Here is a 16,677-nt window from a genome sequence, read left to right as displayed (position 1 = left end):
TTTTTTTTGGAGTATTTTGGAGTACTAGTCACACTTTTTATCAAAATAATGAAAAACCAAGAAAGATTACTCAAAACATTTCGAACCTGTGCTCTTTTCATTTGTATAATTTGTCTGGGTTCGAAGCTTGGGTTCCTGGAAAAAAAAAAAACTGATGTATTATCCTAAGCAAATGATGTTTGCAGGGACAGCTGTTGAACTTGGCGTTGTAAAAGGATCAACAAACCAAATTCTCCTCATCTGCGCTGTTTTGGGATCGGTGTAGTAACTGATGACACGGACGTGTCAAAACATAGAAGAAATAAAATATCTTCTTCATGGCTACAAGGGATAAGTGACGAAGTATGTTGGAATTTTAGTGATGCAACCATTTAAGTACATTATATCCCTTGTATGAAAAATACTTGTAATTTTTTTTTTTTGACACCTGGTTTATTACAACAAAAAAAACATTTTATTTTAAATCTTTTTTCTGCTTTTGTGTTTGGAAAGATCTTTTGGCAGTAAATTCATAACGTTCGTGATCTTGCCTTGCTTGGCATGTTCAGGTTGAGAACGTTGTATGGGATTTATACATCAACAGCAGTATAAAGACATAAAATCGGGATCAGTGTCTGTGCAATAGAGAACGCCAAGGCAGAACAGCCCACTTAAAACACCAACATGATTGTGTTTACAGGTAATGCCTGATTTACTACCTCAGAATGGAATAAAAATGTATCCAGCATGCCAGCCCTTCTGAAGCATCATTTGCTTCTGAGTAAACAGGCAAAATGTCACACAATGAGTGAAATTGACATTAGTGTAATGATATCTATAAATGAGCTATCCTCCAAGTGCATCAAAATATGAGTTGCTGAGAGTTTTTCCTTTTACTGGGTTCCACAAGGTGACTTCACTTCCGGTGTGTCCTTTGTTGAATGAAAGAGCACAATGTTAATTTCCTGCCATATAGAGGCTCAACTGCAAATAAATGAGATGTGATGAATTACATAAAAAAATGCAAGTGGTGAAGCCATGGATCCCCTACTCAGGAAACATGAGGCTGGAGTTGCATGTTTTCTTTCCTCTTGGAGAGGAAATATGGCAGCTTAGAGCTATGTGGGCTTGCAAAGCACTGTCACACAGCCTCACGACATCGGCAAAATTATCAGAGAAAAAAAAACAAATGGAGGCATTGATTCACTAGTTGTTTATTTACAACCCTCTCCAGAGAAGAAATAAATTCCCCTGTTGAGCCTTTGTTTCCCTGTCACACGAGAACAGGGTGCATGAGAAGAGAGGTGAACAGGCCACACACACACAGACACACACACACACACACACACACACACACACACACACACACAAAAAGATCTTACATCTGGATTAATCTCCGATGGGCGTCATCACAGATGCCATTAAATGTAGCAGAAGGCGAGAATCATGCAGGAAAGAGGCTGCCATCTAAATAATTTATTCAGAGGCTCATCTTGTCTCACACCAGGGGGATTTCTGCTTTCAATTTACATTGTTTTCCTCCACATATTCAAATCAGGGAGCAGATTTGTTGTGATTGGCACGCAGAAGGTCAACGTTAGCAAGCTATCGTCAGTGCTGTCCTCAGTGGACTGGTATGCTGGTCTATTAGCACACCGGGGCAGTGCGTGCATGTGTGTGTGTGGTTGTCTTTGTTTACTTCTCTGCGTGCTTGGTGACGCCGGAGAATAGGCCTATGGAGCGCGGAGACAGCAGTGTGTGTCTGAGCTTATTAGGCTGCTTTCCAAGGACACAGGAGGATCTAGACATTACACTGGCTAGGGAAAAACAGGGATCGCTAATCATAGCGGGAGGAGGTTAGGACTGCAGGCACGGCGTGTGCGGGGGGGGGCTGAAAAAGGAGAGGAGAGAACGGGGATGGGTGTGAGGGGCGAGGGGGGGAGAGTCAAGGATGATAACTGGGGGAGGAGGCTAGGAAGAGTTATAGAAAGGAGGGGAAGCACAGGATGAAGTCATGCTCTCGAGCATGTCCTCAGTCTGTGTGCCACAGTGGGACTGAGAGGAGGACAGGGAACAGTAAGGCATAGGTCATATGTAACAGGATGAGCCGCCATTAACAAAAATGCTCAAAGAGCAACCAAAGAGCAAGGAGGAAGAAAAAAAAAAACAGAGGAAAAACTCTCAGTGATGAACTGTACTTCCAAGCCATCTATTTGAAAATTCAAGCATTCAAGGCGGCACAAAGGATCTGTTTTGTTTTGCTGTTGCTGAATGACTCCTTGGGGAATGGATCATTCAATTTCACTTTACACTTAATGTAGGCGGCACACATGCAAGAGAGACAGAGAATATATTTGAGATGTGAATGTTGTGTTTGTCTAAAGACACTCTGTTAAAAGGAGCTTCTCATTCTCTGAAATGTAATCCAAACCCCCCCCACACACACACACCCCTAAAAAAAAGAAATGGGTTATGAGGTTGCTTGAGGGAAACTGTGCTTACCAAGCAAACTGCCCTTGTCATTTCCAGTAGTAAATTGGTATGTGCGAGCAAGTGCTGATGACAGGACTTGGCTCTTTTGGCCGTTACAGACATGAATGGCCCTGTAGTAGCCCGGCACAGTGCAGCAGTTCAACAAGTTCTCTTTAACCAGCTAAATGACAGGCAAACAGACAGGCGGCAAGCCAACCACAGACATTCAGCTCTGGTTGCTGTATTGATGCCAGTTTAGTCAGAGACCATGTGGTTATGGCCAAAAGAGAGTGGGAAAGGCAAACCATGGCCACATCTTATTTTCTTGTCGACTTGGTTGTTTTTTGTTTTTGTCTTCTCCTACAAGTATCCCCACCTACGTACGCACACGACTCCCGCTCAGTGTCAAGCGGTTCTGTTATGTCATCTCTTTAGACAGTTGTGTTCTGTTTTAGTTACCGTGGATGTCTATGAATGAGCGGAACTTGTTGCCTCGTTAAACTTTAAATTTCAGAGTCCACAGCCCGGCGGTGAGCATTGCATCAGTGGCCCTTTGCACCCTGTGCCTTGTGGAAATCTCTGTGTGCACTTAGGGGGAAACTCTGCACCAGTGTGACTCAGCATGGAGGAATGCACCAATGGATGTAGTTCTCTCCCTTGTTTTCGCCTTCTCAGTCAACCTTCGTCTCCTCCTCCTCCCCCACCCATTGTGGGCAGGTCTATATGCACCCAGTAATTATCAAGGTTATTTTCTCCAGAGGGCCAAATCCCTGTTTATGGGCACGAGCTTGTGTCACTCAGCCTTGGCTGTCAACCCACAGGATGCTTGCTGTGGAGACGAAACCGGGGAAAATCTGGTCCTTGGCTGCACAGTTGACAGACTCTGAATTTGTTCTTCTTTTGCTCCTCTAAAAGAAGGGATTTTCAGTAGCTGTGTCATGACCTTAAGTGAGACAGCAAAAATATGTTTCGTGTGAGCTTTGACCTCAGCTATTGCCAAGCCTGACAAAGAATTTCCTTAACTACAGACTAAATAAAGGGTATCCAACAGTAAAAGTTAATACACAGATCTCCTAATCAAAAACACAGAAATATCCATCATTAGGAATAAATTAAGAGTGCAAGTTTTATGTTCCGAGCTCTACGGACCAGTAAAAGAGAAAGAATTAATTGTTTTATACAGTTATTGGCTTGATTCAGTCCCTTCCCAAAATCCAGACTATCAGGAGAATTTGTGACCGAGGCTACAGAACACATTTCCTTTTGGCAACAGCCATGGAGGAAGTTGGGCTATGAAAGGCCACTAGTTAACAAGCGCCATAAAAAAACTCCAACCAGTCCAACAAGCTAGGTATTATACAAGTTAATTAGAAACAAACAGGGGGTAACTTTGTCTTGTGAATGGGATAAAGAGAGTGGTTGTCCTAATGCTACAGTAGGCTTGTCAGCAAACAAGCGTATGGAGTAACCTGAATTGCAAGCTCAAAAGTAAATTTGCATGGAACTAACTGTTATCTGGGGTCAGCAGTGCATACATACATGCATCAAAATCGGCTGCTCTCTTCACAAAAGCTGCTTCCTCTCTGTTTCATCACACAGGCCGGGCTTTGTTAGCGTGCGGAAATGCCTCCAGAGGGAATGAAAATACTGGCAAGTCCCTGCAGCTCTTTCTGGAGGGAGACGCAGGGAAAGACAGGTCCTGCAGCTGCAAGATCACACACACACTCACACACGCACGCACACTTGCACACGCACACATATGTATGCCCATGTAGGTTGAGGCCTCAGGTTACATACGTAGATACATAGATAACCGTGTTAACCTTAAGAACATAAACACTGGTGTGTGGTTCCAAGGTTGTCGGGATACCGGTGGAAGCAGAGGACTCCAACACTGATGGTACAGAATCTATAGTTGGAATAATGTTGCCATGGCAGCCACAAAATTACAGGCAACGTCACTGTGAATGCTCATACCAATGTAAAAGTCAGGGATTTTCCAGTCTGGGAATTACATTTCGAGAACGAAGCGACCCCTGTTTCCTGACTTCTTTAAATCATATGAGTGCTGTTGTTGTCCCTTTTTGGAGATTCCATGAAACAGCACAACAAAAGGTCAAGAAAAGTTTAAATCATGGAGGAACTTTGCATCAGAAGCAGAACGTTCACCCTCACTGTACAAAGCGGTATGTTACTGTGACCGTGGCGAAATGAAAGGGACTTACTTGTTTTCCATGGGAGTGGTAAACAAAACAGTACAATTAGTGTCGGTGTTGATGCTGAAGTTCAGGCAAGTCTCTGAAAACCTCTCACAGTTTTTATAGCTCTGGCGGTTAATTTGGTTAATGATTTTTTTGCCAATATTTGCATTCGGGACCTGTTTCGATAATTTATTATGCATCCACGGTTAAAAGTTGGAGATACACAAACTTAATCCAAATTTACAATTCCTCTTTTCAGACACACCCATGTGGTTTTGGTCAGAGCAATTAGGAGCATATTCCATGAAAGAAATAACTAAACCTTTTCAACAAACCTACTTGGTTGTCTTGTGACAAAGAGAATTATCATCATTGTTAGAATCTTCACATAGCCAGCGTTTAGCCAGGGCATAATAAATGTTTATATAATATCTTCTTCTTCTCCTTTCAGCTTTTCCTTTCAGGGGTCGCCACAGATAATCAACCTTCTCCATCAAACCCTATTCTTTGTATCCTCCTCTCTCACACCAACTACCTTCATATCCTCTCTTACTACGTTCATAAATCTTCTCTTTGGTCTTCCTCGAGACCTCCTGCCTGACAGCTCCGATTCCAGCATCCGTCTACCAATATATTCACTATCCCTCCTCTGTACATGACCAAACCACTCTGGTCTGCCTTCTCTGACCTTGTCTCCAAAACATCTAACATGTTCAATTCCTCTGATAGACTCATTCCTGATCATATCCATCCTTGTTACGCCCAAAGAGAACGTTAGCTCCTTCATCTCTGCGACATCTAGCTCTGCCTGTCTTTTCGTCATTTCTAGGCCACACAGCATCGCTGGTCTCACCACTGTCTTGTACATCTTTCATTTCATTCTGGCTGATAGTCTTCTATCGCATAGTACCTCTGACACGTTTCTCCACCCATTCCAGCCTGCTTGAACCCAACTCTTCACCTCTTTTCCACACTTTGCTGCTCTGGACTATTGACCCCATGTACCTGAAATGTTTATATTATAAATAATAAATAAATCAAACCCACAATTCAGAAATACATTTTAATTTAACAATGGGCTCTCTGGAGTGCCACAATGTGACAAGTACTGTTCACCTTTATAATGACAGACAGCTTAAGAGAAAAGGAAGTAAAATATCCTGGAAAAAGCTCATGTATCCATCCATCCAATTATGTAGTTTAACCATCAGCTTTCCCATTCAGTGTTGCACACTCACAGACATTGGCAATCTTGAGTCTCCAGGTCACCTAAAATTTATCCAGAGCATCCAGATACAACTGCAGTTAATACAAGGAGACCTTGCGCAGTACCCGCTTAACAACCCCAGAGGTCCGATGGATGAAATCTTTCAATCTTCATGATAACCAGTGCAAAACTCAGTAATTCACTAATGCTCTTAATTTTTTTTTTAGATATTCCATTACCTCACTGCAGGGCCATCTCAGTAACCCATAACCATATGTTTGTAATCAAGCGACGGCACTCCAACAACAGATGATCGCAATCAAACAGTCAATGGCCAACACTAAAGGCAAAAATACACCATTTTACTAAGAAATAACAGCAGGCATTTTAAACTAATACATTCTGTTTGCAAGAGATTGGTCTCTTGTTTAAATCTCACAAGCCCAGACACTTAAATCATGACAATTATCTACTTCACATTGTAACATGACAGCTGCAGTTGAACAGTCATCAGTTATAAAGGTTTCATTGCCTTGCAAAATAAAATTCAAAAATGAATCATGAGTACATGAAGTATGTTGTGTACAGAATCAAATACCTTCCAAGGTTTATTTTTTGGAATGAGTGCATGTAATAAAAAACTGCTAAACTGTAGTCAGTCCATTTCCACTAGGCTAACAAACTTGACCCAGGTCTTTTTATAAAAGTATGCAACTTTAAATCATCGTCACCTACGAGGAGTCTATAGTGTGTTTGCGAAAGGAAGATTTTAGTATTTCACAATGTAGATATAATTGTATAAGTAGGTTTTGCCTGAAATAAAACCCACTGCAGGAACCGTTATATAAACGTCCTGTGGTTCTGCGTTGGACAGTAATGATAGACAACTGGGGTAAAAATTTCACACTTAAAATAACTCCTTTTTATAGGTGGTTATGTTTGTTTTCATTCATACAGTTTCCAGTGGAGACACAGTCCATTATCTCCCTAATAATGGTGTTAAATTTAAAGGTTAAATATAAAGTTTTGACAGAGAGAATGGTTCTAGTTCTGCGTCAGCATACGGTTGAAGAGGATAGTGTTTACAATGCGATCAGTGAACAGATTAGCTCTGTGTAATTTTATGTCAAAATGTGTTTCTTTCGCAGTAGAAAGGTGACCGAACAAATACCCGCTCACTGGAGACATATCAGGGGGGAAAGCAGATACAAGATGCACTGACAGAGTGGGGGAGCTTTCAAGACAGCTGCTTGAGTTTCTTTCTCTGTCACTCTCGTATTCACACACACACACACACACACACACACACACACACACACACACACACACACACACACACACACACACACACACACACACACACACACACACACACACACAGGCACACGTGCATGCGCGCATGCACACAAGCACACACACACACACAAAACCAGTGCAAACACAAACTCCACACCCACTCTCCTTTTTAGCCACTGACAGCAGGCACCCAGTGATGACATGAGGAGTGTCTCTGGCAACCAGTAAGGCAGCACTAAACAGACAGAAATATCTGCTCTGACAGACAGACAGACCGTCACCCACGACAACGAGCATGCAGCTGTCACTGAGCTTACCACTCTTGCTACCAACCTTCTGGTTTGATTTTCCTCTATGGCTCTCTCCTTTGCAACAGTTTTAATGTCTTTCTTTCAGTTGACTGTAATTCTACATGCATATATATATATATATATATATATATATATATATATACATATATAAACTTACATCTAGGTTTGTGTACTTAACTCTGTTTGCTCATGGCTAGACAGAGGAAGGAACAAATGTTTGGTTTTCATGAGGCCAACTGTTAAACATGCAGCCTTCCTTCACTTGACCAGTATTGGCCCATCTCTTTGATCCTTTCATTTACTCATTCTTTTCTTCTTACTTTCTTCCTGTCGCACACAACAATCTGTTCTCGCTGTCTCTGTTTGGCCCTCTCTTTCTCACTCACAGCCGTTCTCAATTATGAGGGTCAGGGAGCAGAGAGGAGAATAACTCATGCTTTGGTATCTGGAACTGGAAGGACCCAAAGATCAGCAGCAACAAGAAACCGCTGTTGCAATGTGCCGGGATGTCGCGGCCTGTGAGTGTTTGCATTGGTGGCCAAGTGAATGCAACATCACATAAATCTGCTCCATGTCAACAGGTTGTCAATGAACTCTAACCTCCATATTTTAACAGGCTTGAATACAACAGACTGCTGTGATTGGTACGATGATATAGTAGAACGCTTTGGCTGCTCAAATTGAAATATCCCAGCTTTGAAACAATAGCAAATAGCTCACAGTGTAGCACACCCACTCGCCAAATCCTTAACCCATGAAAATAAGTACTTTAATTGCTTTTGTTTTAATGGTCTCCTCGGAATGGGAGAGAAGCTGGGGGCTGCACTTTACAAGACACATCTGCAGGTGTTGCTATCAAACTCAAACTGTGAGAAAGAGAAAAAAAAAAACAACACAGACACACATGCAGAGGAATCTTTAAAAAGCATACGTTTCATTCACACACTATTTCTAGTTTCGAATAATTTCTTCAGCCTCCAGTAGTTATGAGATAAGAGAACCGAGGTAAACCTAACATTGTGCGGCGTATCATTTATAATCTATATCCTGAAGGGATTTGCTAACCAAGAAATGAAAAACAAATTAATCTGTTTTAATACACTTTGATTAGCAAGTAAGATGTTACCCAAGTCAATCAGTGATGGGGCGAAATAAATAAATATATGCCATTGGGATGCTGCGCCTGTCTGCGTGGGTCCTCTTTCAATTCCCTGAAAAATATTTTTTTAATTTACAAATCACTTAATGTCTAGCTTTTTTTGTTGGGAGTGATTTAAATGTAAGACAGTATACAAAATGTGTAGTAGACAGCATTTCACGGAAAAAGACAAAACACAACTACATCCAAACTCAATTAACCTCTATGGGTGATACAATATGGAAAAAACGAACAATGACAATATAAAAAAAAAATAATCATTCTAAATCAAAAGAGCACACGGCATCTGACTACTGCATATTTTAGAAAGGGGAAAAAAATCCTCATTCAGAACAATTTCCACTCTTGTAAATCTCTCCTAGCAGAATCAAATCTCTTTGATAAAGCTAAAGGCTGAGTAGTTTTAAACATCTAGAAAAGCAAGTCTCCTGATTCACCGAGAGAAACAGCAATTAACCAGGCTTCACATGACATCCGACAGATGACAGAATCAGCGTCTTTCATCAAGTATTTCTACTTAATTTTCCTCAAATATGGGGCATACATGCTGCATGGCACACATTTCATAACATATGCAAATAAACCGAAGAATGCCTCTTACAGAAGTACAAATGCTCATTGCAATCTTTAAAATAATAATAATTCTCGCCTCTCCCCATCTATTCATCTCAGCCTTTTGCCACAATCCTTCATTTATTCATTAACGTTACATGTGGCCAAATACTGGCATAATGCCACGGCATTTGTGAAATTATTCAAATGAGAACATCATGTTTCCTTTGTTTACTGCCTTGAATGGCAACTTGGAACAAGCTTTAAGAATTCATGACTGCTCTCTCTCTCACTCTCGCTCCCTTTCTCTCTCCCTCCCCTTCTTTGAATCCCACCGTGGCATCGGAGGACTGTTGCAGACATTATGAGAGGCCATTAATGAGTGCGTGGCGTGGCGTGTTGTGTTGTGATGCGCAGCATATTACAGCCATTCATCAGGACTGGGAGACACTTGACAGGCGGACAGCCAACAGGTTGTGTAATCATATAACACAACCATGTCAGGCCTCTCTGTGTCCCATTCAGGCCTCTAATGTTGTTTTCCTGTGGGTAATTGACGACGCCAGACAGAGAGCCTGTGATGGATAACATCATGGACTGACAACCACACAAACCTGGTTGTGTAGCACAGTGACGTCATTTCATATTACATTGACATTTCTATTTATATAAAGGAAAATTAATGTTTACCAGAAGTCTTTTTTTTTTCCTTTTTTTAAAATCAGCTTTTGGTCAGCATTTTAGCAGTTACTGTAATAGACATACATTTAGATACATAATGTAAAAGCTAAAAATGTTCCTCTGAGTCTTAAAGGATGCTTTATTCATATAATCTGTCTTTACATTCGACATTCTTTTCAGGAAAAGTTAAACTCGAACTTGGAAAATCTAGGATACTTACAGGAATTAGGAAGATAATTCCTCAATTTATCCATTCTACATATTTTTTTCCAATGAGCAGATTTGTTTACACCTTTTCTCTTGTGTAGTTTTTTTTACCAACAGCGGACTTCTTCGTAATTTTGTCTGAATCTCTGTAGAGCAGCATCAATGAGTGCGAAAAAGACTAAAGTGTTGAAATCTAAAGATTTTCCCTGAAAAAAAATCATGATAACAAGCTGCTGATGCATCACAACCTAAAAAATCTTCACAGGGATTTTTTTTAAAGTAAGTCACACAAGTTAAATCATTAATTATGTCAAAACAGGACGAGGTGAAAGTGCTATCCTAGCGAATACTTTGTACCAGGAAGCCAATTTGATGCTGAGGAATGTATTGCAAATGTTCAGACTCCTCTGCACAACAAAACTCTCAACCGCATCAGAAGAGTAAAGGTGGCCCGAGGCAGTGTTAGACATTGTTAAGGATAGCAAGTATCCTAACACAACCTGTTCTGCTCTATCCCTAAGCTGGAAATAAGAAGACAATGTTCTCTTTCATCCTCCTACTCTCTCCATTTTATACCTCTGCTTATTTGTGAAATCGCTCTTGAAGCACATTTCCCAAGCTGGTCAGCTCGTGTTTGTTTTAAAATATGCTGCAAAAGCACAATGAATATCACCAACAATAATTTTCAAGCACACGTTCCAGCTCTTTGTCTCCCACTGAGGTAAAAGAATGACAAGATGAGTCTGAGGCATATTTTTTGTCTAAGACTATATCAATTGGTATCTTACACCCATCTATCAAAACAAAGTTTGGGCACATACAAGATGTCAGGTGAGACACAAAAGTGCTCACGTGCACAATGTTTGTTTACATCACATGAGATATTCCCATCAGATGAATGTTAGGTATGGAGTTCGAGTAAGAAGTTGCCCAAAAATAATATTTATTGTAAAAAATGTATATTTCAGTGCAGGTTAGCTTTTGCTATTTTACAACATAAAGCTCAATTAAAGGTGTTTCAATGTAAACAATATATGTATTCTCAAGATTAAAAAAAAACAAAAAAAAACGTACATGTCTTCAGATTGATGTACAGCTGTTGCTCATGAGCTATATAAACACTGTGGATACTCTTGCACGTTCACATGAAAACTGTGAGGGGCCTAGATGTACACTCAGCCCAGCCACACCAAGAGGTACGAGCCAGGTGTTCGGAGCTTCTATTGGATTTTTTGCAGTCGGGGTTACACCAGCAGCAGGAGGTTTGATGCATAATTCACAGTCTGTGTCTCTGTCATTTCTGCATTACATTGCATTTGCAAACTTACCATCGATTGAAGAGGGCATGTGTGACATTACAAACCATTCTCAAGCTGAAAATAAACAGGAACACAACTACTGTTCATGTTTTATTTAATATCCTAAAAGTTTTTGCACAGTATTTTTCTTTATCACTAAGAACTGTGTCCATCATTAATTTGTGTTTGATTTGTGCTGTGAGGGACGCTTAAATAAATGAATAAGTACATAAATAAATAAAAATTACACCAGAATTTTTTTTTTAACACGTGCACTTCCTGTACCATGGGCCGAGTTCACATAGACTGTTACAACGGATGCAGAAATAATTTTGTGGTTGGTTGGTTTGTTGGTCTGTTTGTCTGCTTTAACCATTAACTGAGTTCCCTTTAAACACTGCTGAGTTTGTCCTCAGCGAAAGGAACTTGTCAGTTTGAAAGCAGTGTGGGAGGGAGAGGGTAAGTGTGTGTGGGGGGGAGTGGGGGGGTTGCACGATGCAGGATGTGAGCAGGGACTAGGGGGAGGTGCAGGAACAAGCATGTTTTACACAATAAGCAACATATTGATATGACTGGCAATATCTCATACTAAAGCTTGTTTGAGAGCACGGAAATATATCCACCATAGAAAATGTACAAGCCAACCCAACATCTAAAGCAAAACATTGAAAGAAAGGACGAAAGAATGCAAGAATAAAAAATGTAGGGAGTCAAAAGGGAGAAAATTGGCCCACGAAAGAAATGCTGATTCTTGTGGTGTGAGCTAATCTCTAGGGGCACTGACACCATTTTCTTTATCTATATGTGGCAGTGGGGCACAGGAAGTATGCAGAAGAACCCCATCCAATACATTAAATGGAGAGCTGATAGGTTCACTACCGTTGCAGGGAATTTTGAGAATCACTTAAAGTCAGATAAAGAAAATTAAGGTATGAAATACCAAAGCTTATATTGAGGAACTGACATTTTAGTGACAAGGACATGGGTTAAAAGTGACCAATGGCTGCCCTGTTCATCGGGCACCACATCACCTGGTGACATTTTCACAAGGTTTTTATTTCCAAAGCACATCTTTATTACCCCCCGATTAGATATTTTCTGATTTATCCTTTCTGAAGTTTTGTGTGCTGCCCTGGAAAATTCTTAGAATAAGCATCCTTCACCAAACAAAGTGAGATTCAACCAAACCGCCGATAACACAATCAGACACAAATGCAGCCAACACAATGACTTGTCTGAATCACAGCTCCATTTCTTTACAACAGCCACAGTGTTCAGTGTCAACAGTGGCCAAGCAATGCTGTGCTGATATTAAAAATGCAACCATTTAAAGTTGCAGGAAAATACTCTATGGTAAATGGCAAGAGTCCCTTTTATGTTTGCAGCAATGATAGGCCGTCTACACAATAAATCCAGGGGAGCTCTACATTACTCATCCTGGCACGATGTTTGGCCAATTCTCTCTCAATTGCACAGTTGTTTGATCAACCGTTGTGTATGTGTTAATGTGGGAGAAGTTAAAAAAAAGGGGGGGGGGATATGAGCCCATAGATGCCAGGCAAGATGAATAAAGTGCGACAGCAGCAAAACAAAAAAAAAAAATTAAAGTTGTCTTCCTGTACTTTGATGTGTTTGGAGTCATGTGCTGTCAAATCCTGCAGCTCTGTTCTGTCTGTTGGCAGTATCTCTTTCTTTCTCTCTGCATGACTTGTACCTCTGTTGATAGTTTCGGCATGTGTGTTTGTGTGCAAATGTGTTAAACCTGTCGCAGTCTATGCTTTGACGTCCATGTGTTAATCGCTCTGGCTGATCCCCCGTGTGTTCGGCTGTCTGTGTTTGCATGGATGTGTGTACATCTGCACGTGTGTGTTTGTTTGCAAGGCAGATGTTCCACTGTTGGTGCCACGGCTCAGTATTTAAATATATTTAAAGGCAGATCACTAAGTAAGATTAAGCAGTACTCATATATATATATATATATATATATATATATATATATATATATATATATATATATATATATATATGTATACATGTGCCAGTGTATGTGTGTGTATGTGTGTCTGTGTGTGTGTGTATATCTTGTTCTGGTCCTTATTGTCAATCCATGTAAGGTAAAACAAGGAAGTAAATTCTAGTTTTCACACAGCCCATACCCAAAATACACACATTCCTTTTGTAAAAAACAAACAAGAAAGAAACACAGAGGAGAAAAAATGTTCTGTTGACTAGAACTTGAAAAAAACAATTAAAAATAAAATATTCAAATATAAGATTTTATCTACATACAAGTCTGCATCTATATACTGTTAAAATACATAGTTCAGTAAAAAAGTAATTCATATAAAACTATTATGTGGTACAATGAAGAATTTTGACAACATTTATTAAATAAATTAAGGTGTTTTTTTAAAGGTTTATGTTTAGATGTGACTGTGTTTGTGACTGTTTGTGTTTGTGTGTGTGTGTGTCTCAGTAAACTCTCTTGGCAAGGTTAGTAAAGAGCAGCTGACTATGTTTTTTGGATTAACTTTTCATTCGTCATCTAGCAGTATTCACACACGTCGTTAATTTGCTTTGTTTCCATTTGAAGACAAAATTAATAAGGTGGTTTCGTTTTTCCCTTGGAAAGTGCGTGCTATTTCAACATTGATTTAGAGTAACACAAAAGCCCATAAACACCATAAACACCTCTACTGTTGGCTACAGAGGAGTTAAAGTAACTATGAGAAGCAATTAAAATGGTCTTCCATTAGCCAAACTGTTCCTTGATTCACGCCTTGATTTTGTTTATTGGCTTTTGTTGAATTTAGCAGTTTTTAAAATGGTTAATCTACACAATTTCCTCAAATGAGCAAAACATTCAATTTCATTGAGATTCAAGGGCAAGAGCAATGTCCTGTTGAATGCAATATTTGAGAATTTACTCAATTTGTCAGGTGATATATCACTCTAGCTTGGAATATTGTTCATATATTTAACATGTCCTTCTCTGTGCAAGTAACATACTGTTTTTTTGCCATGTGTTGAGGTGCTTTGGTTGGTTAGGTTGATTGTGTTCTCAGCGCAACTGACTGCGACAGGATTTATTTGAAATCTTGCAGACGTTTTCTTTCTTGATTGCTTTGACACGCTTGTTTTTTTCAACATCGTAGACGGACTACAGTGTTTGCACATTTAACCTAACAAACAGATAGTTGATACATTTTGCTCAAACTAAATGGGATGTGTGAGAATACACCCAAAGTTTAACTGGGTTTGAAGCGTAACAGTCTGCAGTCGGTGATATCATTGTGAATTTTTGTCTCTCGGAATCTGCATGATGAGGAAATGAAGGGTGGTTTTCTGTTTTGCAGTACTACATCTGCCAAATATAAAATAATGAGAAAATTCATTTTTCTGGAAGCAAAAACCTCTTCAGGTTTCTTCTCCATGCACTGACACTGGCCACAGGCTTCCCGGCAGGGACTGGCTGGGTTTTTTAGACAGGATCCTGCTCAGCTCCTCATAAACAGCAGCTGCAGACTGCTCTGTCCCTCCCAGGCTGCCAACCCAGGAGGGTCCAATCAAAACCAGCCACATTACTCCCTTACTATGCCTTTGCATGCCAAGACTGCTTGGCATGTCATAGGGAAAAACATCTAAGTCTACACCGAAGGAATTTGCAGAATCACTGATTCATGCGAAAAAAAAAAAAAAAAAAAAAGCCTACCTGCGTGAACTCTGACCTCAGTGGAACTGCCACTGTGGTCACTGCTCCCTCCCTACCCTGCCCTTCATGTATCCTTGTACAAGGTCCCTTGATGACCCTTCCTCAAGTGGTGATCTGAGGGGAAGCAAGACAAAAGAATAAAGCTGTTAAAGGTATTTTAATGGAATGCCAGAGAGAACCTGGTTCAGGCAGAGGACAAATGTATCACTGAGAAATACACCCCGGTGTTGAAAGATGTATGCAGGAAGCTATGAGAGTTTGCTATACTGCCCCATTTACTCTAGCCGCTAACCCTGCCTAAGAGCCAGTGAACCAATGAACAACTGCACCACCCATCACATTGCCTTCAGTGTGTACTGCAGTAGTCTGGTATTAACCCCGCCACCCATCCACCCACACAGGAACAATGTCCTTCCTAAAGGTTATCAGCAGCTCTGCGCTTGGTCAGCCTCATCCTGAGTTCATTACACACGAAGCAGAAAGATTCACTGCCCTAATACACCTCTCTTAGTCTCTCCTCACCGCTTTGCTGCACTCTTTAAGGACTGATACAAAACCAGAGCAAGCCCACTTCACAGAGCTACTTCAAACACAAACATTTTCCTGAACAGGCATCATATAATTTGTACCACCAAAACCCACAGGTAACCACCTCTGGAATCTGCCTCTCTAACTTTGCTCATCTCTAACTAACAAGCTATTACCGCAATGGTTTCATTTAGAGTGTTTTGGTTCACTGTGAACAGCCCTATCTCTGCTGTTTTCTTATTGTCTCATTTCATTGTTGCTGGAGGTAGGGCAATCGTTTTTGGAACTGAGTATTCCTTGTTTGATTCCTGGCTCCTCCTAATTTGTCAAAGTGTTGTTGAGCAAGACACTGAACCTCTAACTGCTCCGCTGGTGGTTGGTAGCCTGCTGCTCATGGTTCATCCATGATGGGTTAATTGCAGAGAATGAATTTTCCCACAGGGATTAATGAAGGATAAATTATTATTAAAACATTTTTATTTTACATTTTGTTGTAAATGAAAATGTCACTCTGTAATTTCTCCAGACGTAAATCTCTCCAGTGTTCTTCAGCCTCAAGCTGCCCTAGTTGCTATTATCCAAGATTTACTGTATGTCTTGGCATTTTGTATCAGTGTAAAAATGGAGCCAGTTGATTATAGCAAACAAGAAATGTTCCGTAGAAAAGAAAAAAAAAAAACTACGGAATGGGCAAAGACACCTGATATCAGAGGGAACTTTTAAGAAGAGCGCCAGTGATAAATTGACTCTGTGAATCATTTCCTCTGAGAAAATAATCCGTCAATCACTCGATGGCAATGTAATACAAGCATAGCAGATGTTTATGAATGTACTGGTAAATTTGAAATGTCTATACTAAACCAATACAAATATAAAATGTTTTATCCTCAAGACTAAATCGAATACGCTGACATTTGAACTGACGGGGTGTTATGGTGGGCCCCTCCCACCCCTCAATATATCTCAACACTTGCTCCTCCATTTAATCCCAAAGAGGGAGGGACTGTACTAAAGAGCATACTGTGGGAAGAGGAGTTGGTTTTGGACTGAGTCCAAAAAGAAGAGGACAGGGTG

At 40.4% G+C, this 16,677-nt stretch overlaps 1 protein-coding gene across 5 annotated transcripts in view; it reads right to left on the bottom strand.

Annotated features, from left to right (window-relative positions):
• zmiz1a (zinc finger, MIZ-type containing 1a) overlaps nt 1-16,677 on the bottom strand; it is a 108,444-nt gene that overhangs the window by 64,412 nt on the left and 27,355 nt on the right. For 2 of the 5 annotated variants that reach the window (XM_086170887.1, XM_086170897.1), the window contains exon 2: nt 15,076-15,189. The exons of the other annotated variants lie outside the window; for them this stretch is intronic. The gene's annotated coding sequence lies outside the window, so the exon portion shown is untranslated. The remainder of the gene's footprint in view (nt 1-15,075; nt 15,190-16,677) is intronic. 5 annotated transcript variants of the gene reach the window in all.

The sequence above is a fragment of the Fistularia commersonii genome, chromosome 2 (assembly GCF_037954325.1).
Source record: "Fistularia commersonii isolate RoL2024-O1a breed Wild chromosome 2, RoL_Fcom_v1.0, whole genome shotgun sequence".
Taxonomy (NCBI): Eukaryota; Metazoa; Chordata; class Actinopteri; order Syngnathiformes; family Fistulariidae; genus Fistularia; species Fistularia commersonii.
The sequence above is the reverse complement of the archived record's forward strand: the minus strand, read 5'-3'. Positions and strand labels throughout refer to the sequence as shown.